General features: G+C 39.9%; 1 pseudogene; it reads right to left on the minus strand.

The window, feature by feature from the left end:
* Positions 1–6,111: 6,111 nt before the first annotated feature.
* Positions 6,112–6,795, minus strand: LOC129496556 (calcyclin-binding protein-like; annotated as a pseudogene).
* Between the last annotated feature and the right edge of the window lie 378 nt (positions 6,796–7,173).

Below are 7,173 nucleotides of genomic sequence, written 5' to 3' on the forward strand. Positions count from 1 at the left end.
TTATGGAATGAACCAGTTATGGGAATAAGAGGTATAACATAAGGAATATAGTCAAAATATATTATAATAACATTGTAGGGTGATAAGTATAGGTGGTAGCTACATTTCTGGTGAGCACAGCATAGCATATAGAGTACTGAACCCCTGTGTTGTATATCCAAAAGTAATATACCATTATATGTTGTCTCTATTCAAAAGATTGAAAAAAAAAAGTCCCTGGGGCAAAAAAAGGTAGGGGACCTGGAAGATAGGCATAAATAAAGAATAAACTCAGGTGTGTGTGTCAGGAGCAACTACAAGCAAAACTAGGGTACAGGGCAAGATCTGACATATGTAGAAACCAGAAGAGAACAGAGCCAATGAGAGGCTAGAGTAGCTGTATGGAGTAGACTGTATCAGGGGGTGGGGACCAGGTGGTCTGGGCAAGTGAAGCTTTTAGGGGCTAGTAACAAATACAGGAGGAGGTTGTAGATGGGGAGACAAAAACACCCCAGTTGAAACTGGCGAGTCTTTACGGAAGCAGGATGAGTATTAAAACTGAGAATTTTGAAGCAAAGACAGGAAACTGTGAGATGGTAAGGAAGATGGGAATCCGGGTCCAGACCTGGTCAGGAAGTTCAGAAGCCTCTTAACACGAGGAGTAGGCTAGTTTGAGGAAGGCTAGTAGTGTGGTTATCATGAGATTGGAAAATCTTGGTTGAAATTTTGAAGTTGGCAAGTAAGAACAGGTTTCTTGAGGGGGCATCTCAGAGCATTTGGGGTCCATTTGTTGGGGGACAGTCCACCTTGAAAAGGATCCAGAAAGAAAGCTAACATTTGTGAGCACTACTGTGCATCAGGCTGTATTAAAGGCATTGCACATATAAAAAATAATGATGGATATTTTTAATACAGAGCTTACTGCTTCTGCTCTGTTCCATTTTCCACACAGCAGGGAACAAGGCTGTTTTTAAAATATAAGTCAGGGTTGCAACTTATGGAATGTGGTATGAGGAGATTGGCAGATTCTTTGTATAGCAAAACAATACTTTAATGAAAGTATATCAAAACTATTAAAAGCTTCTGGAAACTGTCCTTAGAACATACAACAAATGGAGAAACATTTATTTGAGAAAATCTACCAAATCTCAAAACAATGAGTCTGTGGCATTTGGACCAGCACCTATGCCCATCTTTTCTTCCCCCAACTCCATGTGACCAAAGCTCTAACAGGCACACTACGTGCAGCCACAAAGAGTTTTTTTTTTTCCTACTACCAACTTCTAGGGCTACTGTTTTGTTTCCGTAGGGGTGGGCCAGTGTCTCTTGCTTGGCCTCCACACTCCCAGACTGTGTCACCAAAGCACTATTCCAGGCAGGTGCACCTGGCAAGATTGGTACTGCCTTCTAGCTACCATTTGCATGGCAAGGGCTGTTGCTGGCCCCAGCTCTAGTGGGGTGGTACAGAAATTCTTCCCAGGAAAAGAGGACAGAGAACCCCACAACTCCGCCTCAGAGGACTGAATTTATTTGGAACAGAAAATGGAGAAATTCATGCCTAGGGTTTTGTTGGAAACAACAGATACCTGGGTGGTGTGCAATGAAGAAGGCTAGTAGTTCTATGATACTAGTAGTAGAGAAATTACTGAGAAGCACCTTCACTCTCACGTCTAAGGATCTAGAAGGCTCTGCATATGTACTTGTACCCACTCAGGAACTATAAAAGCGAATGTGGCGCAGGCATTAAAGCATGAATTAAGCCACTTTTGGTTCACAGCTCTCTTGGGAGCTTCCTAGGTATAATCTAAAACCAGCTCCCAAACAGGCAGGACAGGGAGAAACCAAAGAAAGAGGCAGGCTCCTCCTTCTCCAGGTTGGTAGGTGGCAGTTTTAATAAGCAAAGGGAACTTATATATGAGGCCTGTTTGGGGCAACAGCAACATGAGTGGATCCTAACACCTGCCCTCCAAAATTTAAAAATTTATACAGGGGCCCTAACTGGGCTCAGTCACATATACCGTGTAGGTGTCCTCAGCACCATATCATCATCTTAGGGCTATATCTTTGGAGCAGCCTATGGAAGTGAGAAAGGCAAGTGGAACTCACATCCCAAGGACAAGGGGAAGGGGTGAGGAGCCTCCAAGTGCCTGGGTCCAGCTCACTGGTCAGTCAATGGTCACATCTTTTTGGTGATATTCCCCAACACCAATGCACAGATCCATCAGCAAAATATGGAAGCCTTACTGCCTCAAGGGAAGTAAGTATAACCTCTGGCCAAACACTGACTAAACAATAAGCCACTCTGATCCAGAGATGACTCCTAAGAAGCCAAGCTTTAACATAAAATCACACTCTTCCCCAGTGATCTGGAAGACTGTGTGCATACACAAGGTGTGCCCTCTCAGGAGTGAATGGTGAGGAAAACTGAGCTAGTGGCCCTGGAACAAAGTTTTAGACTACAGAAACAGTTTTTGAGCCACACATAGATCTCATGGTAAGTGTACATGTATATCTAAGTTCCTAAGGGGGCTTATACACAATCTTTGATCAAAAAGTGGTTCACACAGCCCCAGATGTAATCCCTAGGAGTAGGAGTAGGAGGAAAAAAACACAAAATATACACAAAAAAAGCAAATGAAGCAAATTTAGTTCCCAAATGCTTCCCAAAGAAGGGGAAGGATCAGTGTTGAGTTTCTACATTATATTATTTAAACTGTATAGTTTTCTTTTCTTTTTTTTTTAAGATTTTATTTATTTATTCATGAGAGACACAGAGAGAGGCAGAGACACAGGCAGAGGGAGAAGCAGGCTCCTCACAGGGAGCCTGATGTGGGACTCGATCCCCGGACCTGGGATCACGCCCTGAGCCAAAGGCAGACGCTCAACCGCTGAGCCACCAGGGGTCCCCGAACTGTATAGTTTTCAACAAAAAATAATGAAACCTACAAGGAAACAGGAAAGTGTGTTATAAACACAGGAAGAAGAATAAAGTGGACAATAGAAAATACCTTTGAAGGAGCCCAGATGATGGACTTAGCCAATAGAGACTTCCAGGCAGCTATTATACATATGTTCAGAGAACTAAAGGAAACCATGTTTAAAGATTTAGAAGCAGGATGGATGATAATAGTGACTCATCAACTAGTATAAAAAGACAAAGTATAAAAAGAATTGGATATAAATTCTGGAGTTTAAAAGTATAATAATTGAAAGGCAATATTCACTAGAGGGATTCAGTGATAGATTTGAGTGGGCAGGGCAACCTGGGTGGCTCAGCAGTTTAGTGCTGCCTTCAATCAGGGTGTGATCCTGGAGACCCAGGATCGAGTCCCACATCGGGCTCCCTGCATGGAGTCTGCTTCTCCCTCTGCCTGTGTCTCTGCCTCTCTCTGTCTCTCTCACGAATAAATAAATAAAATCTTTAAGAAAAAAAAAAAGATTTGAGTGGGCAGAAGAAAAATCAGAGAATTTGAAAGCAGATCAATAGAGATTACATAATCTAAGGAATGGAAGGTAAGTAGAATAAAGAAAAATGAACAGAGTCTCAGAGAAGTGTGGTTCACACCATTTATATGCATTAACATATATGTAATGGTAGTGCCAGAAGGAGAGGAGAGAAAGGTGCAGAATAAATGTTAAAAAAAAATCATGGCTGGAAACTTTCCAGATACAGTGAAAAAAAGTGCTGATACCACATCTCAGCAGTTGAACAGACTCTTAGCAGGATAAACAAGAAGAGATTCATACTCAGAAACATCATAGTCAAAATGTTGAAAGCCAAAGATACAGAGAAGCTCTTGAAAGCAACAAGAGAGAGACACCTGAGCAACTCAATCCACTGAATGTCTGCCTTTGGCTCAGGTCAGGTCCTGGGATGGAGCTCTGCATTGGGCTTCCTGATCAGCAGTGAATCTGCTTTCTCTCCCTCTGCCCCTCCCCATTGCAAATCTCTCTCTCTCTTCTCTCTCTTTCTCAAATAAATAAATAAAATCTAAAAAAAATAAGTGGCAAGAAAAACATGACTCTCCACAATAAAATTAACAGCTGACTTTGCGTCAGAAATAATGGGGGCTAGCAAGCAGTGTGACAGTATATTCAGAAACAAAGAAAAACTCTCTACTAAGAATCCCATATCCAATAAAGCTGTATTTCAAAAGCAAAGGTGAAATAAAGACAGCCTCAGATAAAGAAAAACAGAATTAATTGTTGGTAGAGCTGCCTTATACGGAATACTAAAGGAAGTTCTTTAGGTTGACAGGAAGTGACATCAGACAGTAATTTGAATCTATGTGAAAAACCAAAGAGCTCTGCTAAAAATCTAGGTAATGATAAAAGAGAATATTCTTAAATTTTTAGTTTTTCTTCTACTTTAAAACAATATCTGTAGAATTGTATTATTGGACCTATAACACATAGAAATATATTTGATAATAACATCACAAAAGTGAGCGTGGGGATGAAGCCATATTGGCTTGAGGAAATGACACCAGCAGGTACTCCCATCCACAGGAAGAAATGGAAATAACCCCACCTGATAAATAAGAAAATTAATATATTTTAAGAAACTCCTACCAATGTATATTTGTGCTCTCATTTCTTCTCTTAGCTTACATAAAAGACAATATTATAAAAAGCAGTAATTCCAAAAGTGTATTGTTGGGTTTGCAACTTAGATAGGCATTCATATGTATAACAATAACAGCACAAAAAGGGGAAAGAGAGTGTAGCAATACAGGATATATTTCACTATCTTACTAGAATTAAGTAGTGTTAATTTGAAGGAGATTTTAATAAGTTAAGATGTATATTGTAAGCCCTAGAGCAACCATGGAGAAGATCACTAAAAAATATATAGTTCAAAATCCTTAAAGGAATTTAAATATTACACTAGGGGCTATCCACTTAAGTCAAAGGAGATAGTAAAATAAGAATATAGGAACAACAGGATTATGAAATGTATAGAAAACAAAAAAGAGAATGGCAATTAACCATCCAGCCATATGAATAATAATATTGAATGTGATTGTATTAAACCATCCAATCAAAAGAAGGAGGTTGCCAGACAGGATAGAAAAAAAATGCTCCCACTATGTGTTGTTCACAGGAGACACACCCAGGATTTAAAGACACAAATACATTGAAAGTAAAAGAACAGAAAATGAAAAGCCATGCAAACAGCAGGCATAAGAGATCCAGACTAATAAAATATCAGATAAATAGACTGTAAGATCTAATGTCAGCTAAAATAGACTGTAAGACTAAACACAAATCAGATCTTGCCTCTCCCCTGGTTTGAAATCTCTGGTGGCTTCCCATCTCTGAGAATAAAGTTCAAATATTTAAACCATCAACTATCTCACCCCTCACCCCCCAATCTCATGCTATCCTTCCCTAAAAATGCCTTTATTTTATCCTACCTTTTTATTTTAGTTTGGTTAGGTATAGAATTCTTGGTTGGAAATAATTTTCCCTCAGAATTTTGAAAGCATTCATCCATTTTCCTTTTTTTTTTTTTTTTTGCTAATTCTTACATTGTTGGGGACTGATATCAGGAACTTACAGGTAAACCAGAACTTTTGTACCTCTTAGCTGAACAGAAATACACACGATGTATGTATGTATAATGATAACGTGGCGTTATCATTAAGCAAGACTTTGCTACTTTGCTTTTTTACATTTCACACAAGAATACAATATTATCCTTTTTTGAACAAAATGCCCAGATTACTAAGGAAGCCATCTTTGGGAGGAAGTGTTTAATAAACATATTTTATTTTAATGAATTCTCTGGTAGGAAATGAGAAAATTCATTGCCTTTCCTTAGCAGAAGGCTGTGTAAGTAGTTATCTGTCAAATTTGTCCTTGCAGCTAACCAACATTCCTCATTGGAATCCTCAATATTTCCCCATCACAGTTCCCTTTATTTTTCTTTAAAGATTTTATTTATTTATTCCTGAGAGACACACAGACAGACAGAGTGGCAGAGACACAGGCAGAGGAAGAAGCAGGCTCCATGCAGGGAGCCTGACATGGGACTCAAACCCGGGTCTCCAGGATTATGCCCTGGGCCGAAGGCGGTACTAAACCGCTGAGCCACCCAGGCTGTCCCCAAAATGACTTTAAAGATTCTGTGTCTTCTTTGGTTTATTTCTCTTTTGATTCCTCTCAGACTTTATTAATGGTTCACTTCATATCATCATCTCCATATTCATAAATTTTCTGTAGAACATCCATCAGTCCCTAACTGGGATCTGTATCAGTGTCTCAGGAAGAAATTTCTTTCCCTCTGCACTCTTTCTCAACCTGAGTCAGGTAATCCCGCTACGTGTTTTGTGCTTTCTTTCTCCATAAGATAAGATCTCTATCTGTCTTGGTCTTTTTTTGAACTGCCTTCTGTGGAGATGGGTTTCAAGAGATTGTTCACAATCATGAAGTAACTCTTCTCATTTTGGTTCTTTGCCAAAAGATCAAATGACCTCTCTGTGAAATGTACCTGCACATTCTCAGTGGAGACTTGATGAACTCCAGTTAAGGTGGTGTAAATTTTCACAAACTTATCTGACTGATCTCATCTGTAATTAACAATTTACCAATTTTCACTGTATATCTTGTTATGATGGGAGCAACCACAGCAGCTGGCTTTTCACTGTCAAGAAGCTCTGCTTTTTTTCTGTGATTTCTGCTGCATCTTGTTCTTGATTTCTATCTGATCTTGGATTTTTCAGCTCTAAGGCATTGCTTTTTTTCTAGTGGCCTTTCCCAGCAGCACCTTTACTCCTTTAGATCTTTCTGTAGCTCTTCCAAAGCTGAAGCCATGCATGGTTGGGTTGGGTCAGGCAAGGCCTGGGCTGCAGAGCTGCAGCCCCACAGGGGAGAGAGCAGAAAACATTGCTCAAACATCATCAACCAGACACAAGCCCCACCTGCAGGAGTCAAGGTGCCCGCAGCCTGAGGGTACACTCTACCTGTTGTGAGACTGGGCCCACCTCTCCCTTTAGAAGCTTTAAGATTATTTAAGCTATTTCTCTTCAACCCCAGTGCTCTGAGACATCATGAATATATGCCGAGTATGGATCACTTTTCTTTCATTGTGCTGGACATGCAGTGGGTCCTTTTAATTTGTAAACTTATATGTCTGTTTGTGATTTTTCGTTCTCCTTCTATCTGCTGTGTTCTCCCTTTCTAGGAGAACAT

This window comes from Nyctereutes procyonoides, unplaced genomic scaffold (genome assembly GCF_905146905.1).
Source record: "Nyctereutes procyonoides isolate TBG_1078 unplaced genomic scaffold, NYPRO_anot_genome, whole genome shotgun sequence".
NCBI classification, from domain to species: Eukaryota; Metazoa; Chordata; class Mammalia; order Carnivora; family Canidae; genus Nyctereutes; species Nyctereutes procyonoides.